Source organism: Megascapheus bottae, chromosome 16 (genome assembly GCF_031878675.1).
Source record: "Megascapheus bottae isolate mThoBot1 chromosome 16, mThoBot2.hap1, whole genome shotgun sequence".
NCBI classification, from domain to species: Eukaryota; Metazoa; Chordata; class Mammalia; order Rodentia; family Geomyidae; genus Megascapheus; species Megascapheus bottae.
This window is the reverse complement of record NC_143524.1, coordinates 19,459,855-19,475,585: the sequence shown is the minus strand read 5'-3', so window position 1 is coordinate 19,475,585 and position 15,731 is coordinate 19,459,855. Positions and strand designations below refer to the sequence as shown.

General features: G+C 39.7%; 1 protein-coding gene and 1 pseudogene across 6 annotated transcripts in view; both read left to right on the top strand.

Annotated features, from left to right (window-relative positions):
- Positions 1-15,731, top strand: part of Prr5l (proline rich 5 like) — a 141,399-nt gene that overhangs the window by 7,745 nt on the left and 117,923 nt on the right. The window lies entirely within an intron of this gene.
- The window catches only part of LOC150052965 (spermine synthase pseudogene), a 35,684-nt pseudogene that overhangs the window by 7,769 nt on the left and 12,184 nt on the right, over positions 1-15,731 (top strand). The window contains exon 2 of one of the 5 annotated variants that reach the window (XR_016538047.1): positions 1,199-1,355. The exons of 3 other annotated variants lie outside the window; for them this stretch is intronic. The product of XR_016538047.1 is annotated as a spermine synthase pseudogene, transcript variant X4 (transcript). Of the gene's footprint in view, positions 1-1,198; positions 1,356-1,380; positions 1,718-15,731 lie in introns of those variants that run through there. One more of the 5 variants, XR_016538049.1, reaches the window with a different exon arrangement.

Sequence of the window (15,731 nt, the reverse complement as noted above, 5' to 3'; positions counted from 1 at the left end):
ATTTCCTCTATAGAGTCTTATGGCCCATTCTGGGTCACTTTCAACTTGAGAATCAAGCACTGTTTAAGGGAATGGAATTACCTGGAAACAAATTTGACCCAACCCTAAGGTCTGTGCTGAAGTTGACTCATTGAGGAGGAGAGCATGTTGAAAAACTGTGTGTGGGTGTGTGTGTGTGTGAGTGTGTGAATGTGTGTGTGTGTGTGTGTGTGTGTGAGAGAGAGAGAGAGAGAGAGAGAGAGAGAGAGAGAGAGAGAGAGAGAGAGAGACAGAGAGAGAGGGAGAGAGAGAGAGAGACAGATGCTGTGCATCAAACCCAGGGCTTCATACATTCAGTAGTCTACTCAGCCTGAAAAATTGGTAGGGAAAAGGGGGGTGGGGGACTGAGGGTTTAGGTGGAGGAAGAAATGGTTTACGGCATCAGGAGACCCAAATGTACACTGTCAAAGTCAGGAGTCTCTTTTCCTACCTGCTGTTCTGCACCTTAGCCACGAATCTCTCTGCTAGAAATTGAGTTGAGGGTAGAACTGGTAAACCACTCCATTGTGAGGTCCCTTCCACACTGAAGATGTGGAGGTGGGGGGGGGTGGAGGCTTCAGTTGGACAAATCATTAGAAATGAAGGACTTGTTATAAATATCCCAGTATGAGCTGAATAATTTTCATGTTGGGTCAGTGTCAGTATGGAAGACAATCATTGTCTATCCCCATTGGGTCTCTTGGGATAAATCTTTAAAAGGGCATCTCTTTTTGATACCCTGCTGGATAAATAGGGAAGTATTTGTCTGTTATTTTTTGATAAATGTTTTAGATTTGAAGAGTTTTGGAATGATTGCGCCCTTCATGGAAGCACATTCTTGGCTGGCATGACAGATTGACAAATCATTCAATCTTCACTCCCCTCTTCCCATCTTGGGATGTGTGGATTCAAATTTGGCCAAAGACTGACTTGGGCCAATGAAATGTGAATGGACATTTCTCTAAGAGAAGCTGTAATAGTGTTTGCATTGTTCACTTTGCTGTGTATTCCATTGAGCACCAAGGAAAGAGTATGCTTTCCATGGTTACTGCCTATTCTCCCTGGGCCCTAGAAGTTAAGGAACAAAATTGAGTTCAACAGCATTGTCCTCGACCAGCAGACCTGTGAGCAAGACAAAACAAATGTCTCCTTAGATGACCAAGTGTTTGTTTTGTCACAGCATCACAGGAATGGCTCACTGGAACTTGGGAGCTTTGTTCAGAGGTATGAGCAGGATGGACACGAAGGACAAGTGGGAGAGCTTGTTTCATAAAAGAAGTTTCTGGAACAGCAGTGTTGAATAGAGCTCAGGGACAGAATGAACTGGAGAGGTCTTGGTGAGTTTCTTGAGACAATCCAAATTCTAAGAATTTTCTATAACACTGTTCCCTAACTTCTTATCACCAAAACAAACATTATAGCCAAGAAGTTGCCCAACTGTGCATTTCATCACCAACACTCGAATGTAGTATAATGTAGAGGAAAGAGTGTTGGACATGTTTTCTGCCAGGCCACAGCTGTATGCTGCAGTATTCCTCATGGCTTGTCTCTGACTACGTCTTTCAACCTCTGGGAACTTGGAAGCTGAGATGGTTATAAGAATAAAATGAAGATGGGTGTGGTGGCACATGTGTTTAATCTCAGCTACGTGAGAAGTAGGAACAAGAGAATTGCTAGTTTGGAGTCAGCCTGAGCAAAGGTAATGGTAAGACATTACCTGAAAAAAAAAATAAAATAAGCATAAGGATCTGTACTGAATTTCTATCACTGTAAACAAACATAGATAAATGATTCTGTATATTTATGTTTTCAAGCTGTGCTTTTAGTGGATGGGATTTTTCTTTTCAAACAAAACAATCAGTATGTGAAACTGGTGCCTAAATTCTGGTGTCAGTTTAATTATGCATTATTTAGGCTGAGGACATGGCTCAAGCTGTAGCAAGATCCTCAGTTCAAACCCTAGTACAGAAAGAGAGAGATAGAGGAACAGAGACAGAGAGAGACACAGAGAGAGAGACATGGGGGGAGAGGCATTACATATATTATTTGGTACTAAATTAGCTGACCTTGCCAAGTTTCTCTTGTGAATCCTTAAACTATGCATTTCCACCCCAGCCTATAAAGTGTCAGTGTGGAACTCCCAGAACTGCTGCGTTGCTGGAAGATCTGTTTGAAAAGATTCCAGAGGCAGTGCCTGACAGATGTTGCTGTGCACCTGGGCTGCTGGAACACCTTATCAGTGTTTATTCCCTGAGTAATTGCTAAGTAAAGGGCTTAATGTCCTTGTGAAAATGGCTCTAATAGTTAATGGGTCTTCTAATACACAATCCTTCCTCTTGCCACCAACCACACAAAATCATTAGTTCTTAGTCACCTCTGCCTTTTGTAAAGGAGGAGAGACCCAAACCACACCCCAGTCAAGACATTTACATGGAGTTCCATTGATGATAAATAAATCTTGGTTGAGGCAAGGAAAAGTAAAGGAGGTGACAGCCAGGTTATTGGAGTTTCCTGCTCTTAACGTTACCATGTTTTGCTCTGTCTTCCAAAAGAAGTTTTAACCTTTCTGCTAGCACTGATTTTAAAGAGTTTGGTGTGTTTCAAGTTTTAAAGAACTTGAACATAACAATGTGGTGCCCTGATACCCACTTATAGTCCCAGCTAATTGTGAGGCTGAGGCAGGAGAGTCACTTAAGCCTAAGAATTCAAAGACGGCCTCAGCAACATATCAAGACCCTCAATTCCCCATCTCTCTCTTTCTGTCTCTCAGACAAACACACACACACGTGGACTTGGATGCCCCAATGATAGTTTTGCCCTGGTTCTCACATTCTGGAGAGTGCCATGCCTTGCTTTATTGTGTTACTAAAGACTGTATTCTTTGGAAGCAGCAGGTGAGCCAATGACAGATGAGCCTGCTCTTCCCTGTGATCAGCAGGGGCAGGGAGGGACTGGGGACCAGATGGTCATGCTCTTCGCCAAAGTCTTTTCCTGTCTGAGACAGCAGCAGGCAGTTGCAGTGTTAGTGGGGTCATTGACCTTATCTGCCTTGTCAGTGAAGTCTACCTTCAGCAAGAACCCTAAAAACAGTGTAGACGCCATCAACCCAGGAACTGGAGCTGTGTTTAGAGGGCCCCACGCTTCCTACTGATTTCTCCTTGGGCTGCTGGGCTTCAAGCGTCCTGTACTGGGAAGTTTAGAGAGTCAGAATGTGGGCTTCAAGGCCATGTTGACTGAGTTCCAATCCCAGCTGCTTCTTTCCAGTAGTATTGTCATAACCATATTTTGCCTTGACTCTGCTTCAATTTCTCTTTCATAAAAGGGCCTGGTAGTAGGGTTAAATGAGTTAGTAAGGGGAAAATAATGTTCACAGAAAGCAATATAGAAGCGTAGTCTCAGATAACCAGTAATGTTGTTTGAGTATCGAGTATTAAAGAATACCTAATATAGTATAATCATGTGGTTGCTACAAAGGACTTAGAATCCGTTCCTTGTAAATTATTTTTATGACATGGGCATTAGGCTAGCTGTTGCTTCCTCTTGCAGCAGTCAGATTTAGAGTCACTCAACAAGGTACCCTGTAAAGACTCCTCACACATCAGTGGGAAGGTGGAATTTATTCCCAGTATTCTGGTAGATCTGAGGAGGATTGAGGACATATGTAACACACACACACACGCGCGCGCGCATGCACATGCACAGATGCATGCACGCCAGCACAATTTTAATATCTCTCGAAATTTCTTCCCTCCAAAGTTCCACTTGGCTATACTTGGAGGGTTTTCCTCCATGCCCTTTTCCCCATACCAGATGCCAGTGTTCTCTCTCTGCCTCTTGGGAAATTCAAATTCTTTACTCCTTTTAGTAAGCAAAGAGCTTTTGGGTTCTGCTCCAGCTCTGACCCATGATCTTAGTCCATCAACACATCACAGCTCAGCATCCATAACTGGATTCATTAGTGAGTTAAGATGGCCCTTTCTTAAGGTGTTTTAAAGTACTTTCAACTACTTTGTTATTTTACTAATTCTGTGATCCTGCACAAATTATTTTACATCTTTGAGTCTCAGTTTTTACTCATCTGAACCGTGAAAGTGATGACAAAATTGTTGGTTGTTGGATAATAAAGTGAAATCATGCCTTGAAAACTTAGAACAGTGTATAATAGGATAGCAATTTACCCTTTGTGAATAAGAAATTATCTGGTCCGTCTCACCAATGGGGCTTCTAGTAAGAAATGGGCATTAATAACTTCTTTCTTTTCTTTGCCAGTCCTGGGCATTGATCTCAGGGCCTGGGCACTGTCCTTGGGCTTTCTCAAGGAGAGAGCTCTACCACTTAAGCCACAGCACCATTTCTGGCTTTTTTCTATGTATGTGGTACCAAGGGATCGAACCCAGGTCTTTGTGCATGCTAGGCAAGCACTCTACCACTAGGCTAAACTTCCGGCCCACGTTGATAACTTTTTATGACATGTGCAGAAAGGAGAAAAGAGTTAAGTGTGTGAAGCTTTTGTAAACTTTTGTTTACCCTCTACTTATTAATTTCCTTCACTATAAATGGGGATATTAAATGCTATCAATAGCTAGGCACTAGTGGTTCATGCCTATAATTGTAGTTACTTAGGAGGCTGAAATCTGAGGATCAAAGCTTGAAGTCAGCCTAGGCAGAAAAAATCCAAGGGAGTCTTATATCCACCAAAAGCCAGTAGTGGAGATGTGGCTCAATTGCTACAGTGCTAACCCTGAGGAAAAAAGAAAATGCTAGGTGAGAGAGTAAGGCCCTGACTTCAAGACTCATGACTCTGAATCTCTCTCTCCCTCCCTCCCCCCCCCCCCCCCTCTCTCTCTCTCTCTCTCTCTCTCTCTCTCTCTCTCTCTCTCTCTCTCTCGGAAAGAAATAAAAAAGAGGGGCCAGGAGTTTGGCCTAGTGGCAGAGTGTTTGCCTAGCTTGCATGAAGACTCAGGTTCAATTCCTCAGTACCACATACATAGGAAAAGCAGAAGTGGTGCTGTGGCTCAAGTGGTACAGGTCTATCCTTGAGAAAACCCAAGGACAGTGCTCAAGCCTTGAGCTCAAGCCCCAGGACTGGCACAAAAAAAAAAAAAAAAAAAAGAAAGGAAGGAAGGAAGGAAGAGAAAAGAGAAATGAAAGATTAAAAAAAAAGTAAGAAAAGAATACTATAATATCTGCTTACTGCTGAGGAAGTTAAATGAGATAATCCTTGTAAAAACAAAGCCTAGTCTCATTTTAGAGTCCAACTATTGTTAAAAGGCTTATTCAAAGCTTTGAACTGAACTCTTAGTTCAAACTATTAATTCTAATATGAAAGTGAATTTTCTGCCTTTCTTGCTATAAAATTCAAGTTTTCAGCGTTCAAATATATTTAGGAAATCTTTGTGTTACTTATTGAGGCCTTTGGTAGAAGAGAAATTATTTAATTTAAGCTAATGGTTTTGGCTTTAGATATCTAAACACACTACACAATCTGTAAAATTACAAATAGTTGCCTCTTGATGTTCAGTTTAGGAAATGTCAAGTTCTTTGGGGGTTGTAAGCTTTGTAGTGGTTTCCTTTTATCAGTTACACATTCAAAATTAATTTGGGGCATGAGCTAATATCCCAGCACTCCTACCCAGTGTTCCTTTTTATCATGTGTAAATTGTGAGCAATTGGCCATATTCCACAGGCAATTCACTATGAAGACAGAATATGCATGAGCCAGTGCTGAGATGTAATAGAGAAAGGAAATGCAAAATCAATGTTAGGGGCCTGGAACATGACCTAGTGGTAAAGTGCTTGCCTAGCATGCCATGAAGGCCTGGGCTCGATTCCTCAGTTCCACATAAACAGAAAAGGCCAGAAGTGGCGCTGTGGCTCAAGTGGTAGAGTACAAGCCTTTAGCCAGAGAAGCTCAGAAACAGTACACAGGCCCTGAGTTCAAGCCCCAGGTCTGGGAAAGAAAGAAAGAGAGAAAGAGAGAGAGAGAGACAGAGACAGAGAGAGAGACAAAGGGAAAGCAAGCAAGCAAAAATCAATATTGTGCTGGATGGCAATTAAATGTAAATGCCATTCACAGAGAAAACTCTAATTTCCTTTCTCAAAAGAAGTTCTTTTAGTATTAGTTACCAGAGGAAAGGAATAAGCATATCAGGAGTAGGAAGCAACTTAAGGCCCCTAAGAAATTCCCCAGAACCCCGAAGACAAGAAGGCATGATGTTCAGGACCAGTGCCTGTCTAAATCAATCCCCTCCTGGCCTTGAGGGGGACTGACTACAATGGAAATGTATTCATCTGGGTCAGGGATCAGCAAACTTTTTCTATGAAGGAAGGGTCAGATAGTAAACATTTTTGCCGCTGAGAGCCATATAGTCTGTGTTGCAATATTGAACTTTGCCATTGTAGGGCAAAAGCAGACACAGATGATACTACATAAACAACTATGTTTCAAGAACACTTTATAAAAACAGGTGATGGGCTAGACATGGCTCATGGGCTGTAAATTTGCCATGTCCTGATCTAGACCAAGGCTCTGAATAAAAACAAAAACAAAAACAAAATAAAACAGAGAAGGGGACCTCTGAACCAACACTTTCCAGAAGCAGGCTAGTCCCTGTGTAGGTGAAGAAATAGGAGCACAGGCAGGTGGGGGTACAGGTATTCTTCACACTTCTTTTCTCTCCTCGTTTCAGGGCTGGCTGTCTGAATGAAGGAGCCAGCTGGAGTGTTCTCACAGGATGAAAAATCTGAGGGAACTAACTGAGGTCCTGTTTAAATCTCAGCTCTTTCTTGGGTTAGTTGTGTGATCTTGAGAAAGTAATTCTGTTTTTCAGGGCCTGTTGGTACAATAAAGTTTGGTAGGAACTGTCTCATCCTGTGGGGGAAGATCAGATGAACTTCCTTAGAGCAACTGCTCAGCATGCATTAAACAGAAGACATGGTATACCTGCGTATTGTACTTGATGGACAATTCAGGGAAGCTCAAAGTCTTTGGAGGATTTATCACCTTTCATACAGATTTGCAAATCCCCAGAAACTGGGTGTGTGCACAGAGTTCATTGTCCATTCCATGATGTGTCTAGTAGTGAAATTGTTGATCTCAGCTTTAGGTTGTATATGTTCAGCTGGTACTGAAGTGCCTAGTGTACAGATGGCTGTTTTTATTTGCTGCTCTCTGAGCAGCATTACCAGAATTCCATTTGTTTAGCATTCTAGTTTCTGGTGGCTTTAATTGGCCTCTTCCTAGTGAGTAATGATTTTGTGCACTTTTTCATGTGCTTATTAGCTATTTGAGTATCTTTTTGTGGTGCTTATTTAAGTGCTAGATTTTCTTATTGACTGGTAGGCATTCATTATAGAGTCTAGCCAGGAAAGGTCCTGGTTATCTGGGAAAGGGATAAGAATGGAGAGATGATGGTTAGTTAAAGAATAGGTTCAAGGCAAGGAAGATGGAGAGACAGGGAGAAAAGAATGTTTAAACAACACAGCAGATGTGAACACCTCAAATATAAGGTCTTTGCCTGGTAAGAGCTGGTCCTTATGTTTTTCCATTTTTTTAAAAAAATAGCAAAGCTCTAATGGGCTAAATCACATAGCGAAGAATTTTTGATAATAGAGGCATTTACTATCTCTGTTCTCCCTTTGTAATGGAGAATAAAATGGCTTATTAGTCTTGGATAGGTACTGTATAAAACCAAGCGAACAAAGGAAACTTAGAAGCAGAAGCAATCTCTGTGAAAACTATATACCCCATGTCAAGATAATGGAACTAGTCCAGCCTAAAAACTCCTTATGTAAACACTGAGTAACTGAAAATGCAGATCTCAACAGTGAGTGGAAGCTTTTGGCTTTCATAAGTGGATGGTGTAGCGTAGGAGCAGCCCTCAGATGAGGCCTTTTGTGGCAGCTCACCAACATGGTGATCTCCATTTCTTGCATCTGCTTTCACTACTGTTGACTTCTTATTTTGCTTACCTCTAGGGCATACACCCACCCTATAATAGGGCCCAACTGGACTCTTATGACAGCAAAGCAGTTACTGCAATTGTAAGTCTTACTCCATATTATTCAAGGAAGTAGGGAGACAGTAAAGGGGACCTTGTAGTATTTCCTGTTACAGACCTGGAATTCACAGCTCTTCATGAGTCCATACTGGTTCATGTGATAAGACTTTTATCTAACCAGGTAGCCAAGAGTTTGAGGTAGGCGAATATATTAGACAGTCAGGATCTAATGTAGAGTCAGCTCTACTCATACAGCAAAAGGGGGTGAGAGTGGTGCTGGTATTAGGCACCAGTCATACCCAGCAAGGGAACTTGGACCATCAAGGAAGGTTAATGAACCAATGATAGCCACATGATTTAGGAACCAAAAGGCTAAACAATGGCAGCTTCCTGGTGTAACATCTAGGTAAGAAGATTTTTCTGGATTATGGCTCCAAAGCCTAATAATCAAGTTATCTAATCTTTCTATCAGGTGTGAAATGACATCAGCTCTCTCATATTAAACATTATCATCTATTAAGAGTTTATGACTTGCCAAGCATCATTCGAGGCATTGTTCATTTATATCACTTATACCTTACTTAAACAGTCTTATAAGTTGAACACTACTTAGTATTCTTGTTTTACAGGTGAAGAAACTAAGCCATAGAGAAGTTGTAAACTTGCCCAACATCAACCGCTAACAATGGCAAAGGTGGGCTTTGAATCTAGGCATCTTGGCTCTAGAACCAAAATGTTGAGCCACCATATTATCCACACCTAAGAATGTTGAATCTACTGCCTTTATTAGCCAAAATATGGAGTCAAGTTTAGGTACACCTTTTGGGGCAATAATAGGTCTAACTAATGCAAAATAATTTAGATGAATCAGTACCTTTGAAAGTAAATACCTAAATCAGAACACATTTTATTACGCTGGTGCTTTTTCTTGTGGTGACTGTTGGCTCTTTCACTGTGACTTATGGGAATGTGGACACTTTCCAAGTAAAAACTTGTCATTTGTAGGATGATAGAAAGAGTTTGAAATCAGAAGACTGGAATCTTGGGCATAGTTCAAGACATTTCCTGCTGCAACCATTTAGCATTACTGTTTTGCTATTTGTAGAGAATGACCCTGGGAGTCAGAGCAGATGGTGTGCAGAGCTGTCCTGTGAGAGTCAGCCCTAAACAGATCTAAGATGTTTACTAACTCTGATTAATAATATTCCCAGAGATGATTTATCCTGTCAATGGGTTGTGTTCCACAGGAGTAGTACTTCCATATATTTCTATGGGATTGTGCCTTCAATTTCTTTTTTAAAAATCTAGCCTTCCTAAGTGTCCTGATTTCTTTCTATGGAGATGCCTGGATCAGATGTCAATACGAAGCAGTGAGTGACTATACCAATTTAAGGTGTGCTTTGAGGACGCACCTTAAATTGGTATAAACTCAGTGTCTCCTGGAGATCAAAGATGGACAAGGCACAGTCTGGGTACAGCACACAAGACCTCAGCTCCTGCTTTGCACCCATGAGTACATTTTACTTCCTAAACCACATATTTCCATATCCACTGGCTAATCAATTAACAGACCAGAGTGTGGAGATAGGGGTAAAGGGGTGGTATTTGTCTTGTTTTTATCACCTAACATTTCTTGTCATTGTGATGAAAGAATTCTCCACAATGATTTGATTTGGATTTAACACAATGCTGAGCTAATGAGAGCCAACTGTAAAGTATAAGCTGGAATAAGCAGCCATTATTAAAAGTTGAACTATAAGCTGGCACCAGTGCTTCATGCTTGTTTATCTAGCTACTGAGGAAGCTGAGATCTGAGTATCATGGTTCAAAGTCAGCCCAGGCAGAATATTTATGAGACTTATCTCCAATTAACTGTTCCTTGAAGATACAAAGAAGTTCCCAAATCAAAACTATTTAGCAGCCATTTTGTACATGTAGCTCATCAAAAACAGTGCTGTATATTAATAGCAAAAAGTTCCAGTTGAGAGAAGGCTTGTGTCATGGCTGTTCCTTGTCAGTAGCAAAATCTAAACTTTTGGGCCTTCGTTGTTTATGAAGTAATAATTGTAATTCTTTTTGAGTACTAGCTTTGATGGTTCTTACTATATGTCTATCATTCTGCCTATAAATCTCAAAGACTTACTGTCTTTTGCCTTTCAGTTCAACTTTCCATATAATCACTAGCCATGGGAACTTCCCCTGCACTACTTAATTTGTGTATTAATTTCTTCATCTATTTTTAGCCCTACCTGGTTTGAGGGTTAGAATTATGTGTGCTACGTACTTAGACTGGATCCTTGAATTAGATAAGCAGGACTCAGGCTTCATTTAGCCTTTTCTCATGGTACAAATAGTTACTTCCATTACTTTTGTTGTTGTTGTTGTTGTTGTTGTTGGTTGTAGAATTTAATCTCAGGGCCTAGGGTCTCTCTCTGAGCTCTTTTGCTCAAGGCCAGTACTCTACTACTTGAGCCACAGTGCCACTTCTGGTTTTTGAGTGGTTAATTGGAGATAAGAGTCTCTTGGGGACTTTTCTGCCCAGGCTGGCTTGGAACTGTGATCCTCAAATCTCAGACTCCTGAATAGCTAGGTTTATAGGCATGAGCCACCAGTGTCCAGCATTATTTAAGCTATTGATGTCTTTGTTTTCTTATATGCAAAATGGAGATATTTGTCCATTCTTCTCCATACAATTGTTGTGTGGATTAAATGAGAGATTATAGGTAATATGCTTAGTTCGGAGACTGGTGCATAGCACTCTCTGTATAGTAACCATTATGATTGCAGGGTTTACAGTTGGATTTCTAGAAATGGTCTCCTGATAGGGATTTCCTCTTAATGTTTTTTTTTCTTTGTTTGTTATGCTTTTTTAAAAAAAACTGTTTTGATTATAAAAATTTTAGAAATTCTTTGGGCCTTGATGCTATTGATTGCTTTTTGCTATTTTTCTGAAATTGCAAAAGAACACTCTTCTTAAAAATATTGACTTTTATATGCTACTTCTTATATTTCTTAAAAGATTTTATATCTCTGTTTTGACTCATTTATATTTTCATAATTTTATTTCTGGAGAAATCAATAATGAATAGCATCAGTGGTTGCCTCTGGGAAAATAAAGGTCTGGGATGTTAAAAGCATTTTTTTCCTGATTCCCATTTGTGCTATGTGTACTTTTGGAAATCACATTGCATGTAATATACATTGAAATACATAAATGGTTAGCAGACTAACAACATTGGCTTTATAACCATTACACTAGGAGTTTTCAGTTACAGTAACAGATTTAAAAATGGACAATTGCCCCCATATAATTGCAAAGACATCTAAGTTTAATACCGAGCTCAATAATGACCCCAAGTAATTTCTTCTTTTCTTTAGATCTGCCTTCTGCAAGACCATTTCACAGTAAAATTATCTCAATCATGATCACAGATGGTTGCAGATCCAAGAGCTAACATCTTCCTCTTCTACCTCCTATAGAAAGAACAAAGATTCTTTCTAAGAGATTTTCTCAGAAAAGCAAGACATTTTCTTTCAAAAAGCCTCTAGCAAATATTTTTTTCCAATCCTGACTGGCCCAGATGAGATCATGAATCTATTTCTTAAAAAAAAAAATTACAGAGGTTAGGCATCACTAATGTGCTTATACTAATCTGGACCCACCCTGAAGCTAGTTGACTTGGCCCACAGCACCCTGTCCTAGAGAAGCTTGTTAAGGAAAACACCATAACAGAATAGTAATGACAGGACGGACATGGACTTGGGCTTACCACCTGCATTTTGTCCTTGTGTTGTTTATAAGCCCCTGTATTGATTTGCTTGACCTGCCACTACAAAGCGTGACAGACTGGGTGGCCCAAACAACAGAAATGTATTTTCTCACAGTCTGAAGTCTAAGAGTTTGAGACCAGTGTTCCCATAGCAACTCCTTATTATACATTTGTTTACCTAACTCAGAAATTTCCAACTAGGACACCAAAGACAGCAGGGTTGTAATTATCGTTCCATATTGGTTCCTTCAGTCTGGTAGTCAGGCTGAGCTAGGGCAATCAGCCTGCCTTCAAATGTAACCATAGTTAACTCAATTTCAGATGACCCCTTCATGCTCTGATATACAATATTTTCCTGTGTGTTCCATGACATGCAAAATTGAGAAATACCAACTTATCTCTCTGGTTTTCTCTTGGTTATAACCACACTTCTTGTTTTTTCTGACACTTATTTGACCTGAATTGATGTCATTTGCTATTAAAAGAGGCCTAGCCTATTTCGAAAATTATGAGTCCCAGTCTGCTAAGCATTTGGAAAATACCTGTAAAAACTTACTTAGGCTGAAGTTTAAAAGACCATTAATACTATGAATTAGTAAGACTATAGAACAACTGAGAGTCTTGTTAGTAGTGATATGAAATAACTCAACTACTTTAGGAAGCTACCTGGCAACTATAATACAGTTACTTAAATATCTAATAATGAAATTATAAGGTGTAAGACTCAGAGGAATGAGAGTGTATGTCCACAAAAAGACTTATACAAAAGTATTTATGAAAGAAATAGGGCTGGGCTGTAACTCGGTGGCAAAGCACTTGCCTAGCAAGTGCAGTGTCCTAGGTTCCATCCCCAGTACCAAAAAAGGAAAAAACAACAAAAACAGAATTATGTCTAATGGTCAAAAACTTGAAAAAAGTCAGATGCCCCCAGCATCAAAGTAATAGATATATAAGCTACTATATTTGTATAGTGAAACTCTGTACAGCTCACACACACAAAAAAGTTAACCATTAGAGCATACAGGAAAAGAAATGAATTACAGACTATTTCACAAAATCCAAGCACAAAGAGGTGCACACTGCATTTATATAATGATTTTTATATACTTTATTTATATATCCTTAACATTACAAACTTGTTGATATTCATGCATGTGAAAATAGTGGTTACTTCTAAGTGGAGAGTAGGGATTGGACTGTTGAGGAATCAGTGTAGTGCTCTGAGTCTCAATCTGGGGAATAGTAACTTCTTGGTATGTCATATCTAAAAATCCAAGTTGGAGACTTCAAATTAATTTGCTTTACTTTGGCTATGTTGCCAGTGGAAAAGACTCAAGCAAATAATGATGTTTTCTGAGTTTGTAAAATGATATTTAACATTAAAACAAACAAACCTAAACCATTCTTGTAGCTGGGTGCTGATGGTTCATGCTGATAATCCTAGCTATTCAGGAGGCTGAGATCTGAGTCAGCTGGGGCAGATGCATTCTAGAGACTCTAATCCCCAGTCAACCTGCAAGAAGCTGAAAGTGGAAGTGTGGCTCAAGTGGTAGAGTGCCAGATATGAACAGAAAAAGCTGAATGAAGCGTGCAAGGTCCTAAGTTCAATGCCCAGTACTGGTAACAAAAACAAAACAAAACAAAAAAATAAACTTAACCTATTTTGGATTTATCTGAAAACAAACACATATTCTTATTTAAGCTTTTCTACAGTAGAGAAAACTAAAATATAAATAATAAATCAATGATTTTTTTCACTAGAGAAAATTATTGTTAACTTTTGAGACTTTAAAATTTTATAGTTATATGTAGATATTACTGTTTATATCTACATATAGAATTTAAATGTAATATTTATATTTATTCATATATTTATATTACATATGTTCATCCTCCTAAAATTTTCAATAAATTCTAATTTCAGTGTCATAGCTATTTTATAACATTTTTAACCTTTTGTGCATACATTTTTATTGATACTTTTTTACTTATGTGTTTATTTTGGTTTCGTAAGGTGTTTGGGATTGAATCCTTGGCTTTGCCCCTGCTAGGCAAGCACTCTACCACTGAGCTACACCCTGGACTGCATGGATGCTCTCCCACTAATGCAGATCTTCAGCTCCTCAAAAGAAATTTCTTTAATGCTTGGCCTATTGGAATTAAGATTCAAACCAATATTGCATTTGATTGGTCTGCTTGGTTTACATTCTGCACCCCCCCTTCCTTCTACCCCTCCTTTCCTACTTTCTATTATTTGAACACTCTGGGACAGTATTTGTCCTAGAGCAGGCTCCATGTTATTCATTTACCTGACTGCACCCCACTAAGGTCTTTGACAAGGTCCTGTCTTCCAGTGGTAGCTGAAAGAAGCTGTATTAGATTGTTTCAGGCAAAGCTTTTCAAGCTCTTGAAGCAAATGTTAAAATGTTCTCTGAGACTATTTAAAGAATCTGAACCATTCTTAAGAGCCCAATTAAATGTCAGAGTAAGTGGTTGTTCAAAGCTTGTTTAGTTAGGGCCAATAAAAAACAACAACCCTGTTATTACATCTGGGCCTATACTCCCTAGAAACCAGTGAGGGATGAAGCATATATGAACTCTCTACAAGCCAAAGTCAAATGGAAAGGATATTTTACTCCAGATTACTTAGTGGACTTTCTAGCTTTTGTACCCCTGGGCTTTGCCCATTGGACACAGAACTATTATAATACAGAGGGTTGGCAATTAAATACCATCTCTCAGGCAGACCCAGCTTCATTTATTCTGGAAGGGGAAAACCTTTTCCTCTATCTTTTTATATTCAGTACCTTAGATGTTCAAAGACACATTGCATGATTCCTGTTCATTCTGAACAGGATGATTACCAGGAAGCTTCAACTTGAAGTACCAAGGGGGGGAGAGTAAGTTAAAGGGAGGGTGTTGGATGAACAAAGAGAGAAGTAGAAGAATATATGTAATATATAATATATATGAGAAGTGGAGCTAAGAAAGCTAGGGCACGGGTTGGATTGGGAGAGATGATGGAGAATGACGGAAAGGGTGACATTGATCAAGATGTATTGCACTGTAACATGCTGAACCCCTGTACAACTACCTAAAGATAATAAAATAAGGGCCAGGTGCGGTGGCTCACGTCTGTAATCCTAGCTACTCAGGAGACTGAGATCTGAGGATCACGGTGCAAAGCCAGCCCGGGCATAAAAGACCGAGAGATCTTATCTTCAATTAATTACCAGAAAACTGGAAGTGGTGTTGTAGCTCAAGGGGGTAGGGCAGTAGCCTTGAGCTGAAGAACTCAGGGACAATGCCTAGGCCCAGAGTTCAGGTCCCACGACTGACAAAAATAATAATAAAACCGTAAAAATTTCTGTTCACATATGTATATAGAAGTTCATAGACTAATGTAACCTAAGGACACAGGAGGTGAGGCTATACACTGTCATAATTGGGTGATAAGAGGCATATTTACAGGCAGTCAAGTGACTTTTAGAGAAAATAAATAGACTCCTTTTCTGAAAACATGCATAGGATAGATGATAGTTTATGATGATGTCTGATTAGGTGATTTCTTCTCTCAGTGTCAACTTCTTTTGTGGTGATAGGGGTCCATCTTCCCCAGTTGCAAAATTGCCAGGGGAGATTTTATGACTTGAATTCCTTCCAGAAGCTCTGCTCTTAGCCAGATAAAGGAATTAAGGAAATGCTTTCAGTGGTATATTCTGGATCTTGTCACTTTTCTCCCAGGACTCTTCCCTAGATGTATATAGATAAGGAACCAAGTGACTATCTGCTCCCCATCCCATGTCAACAGTCCATCTGGGGAACAGTCAACCCAATTCAATCACACAGTTGTGTCTTCAATCGGCAGTGGTGTGGGTGTGAATGGCACCACTGTACTCATTGAAGTTAGGCCTTTCTGTGGGGCAAGTGATTCTGCAGTTCA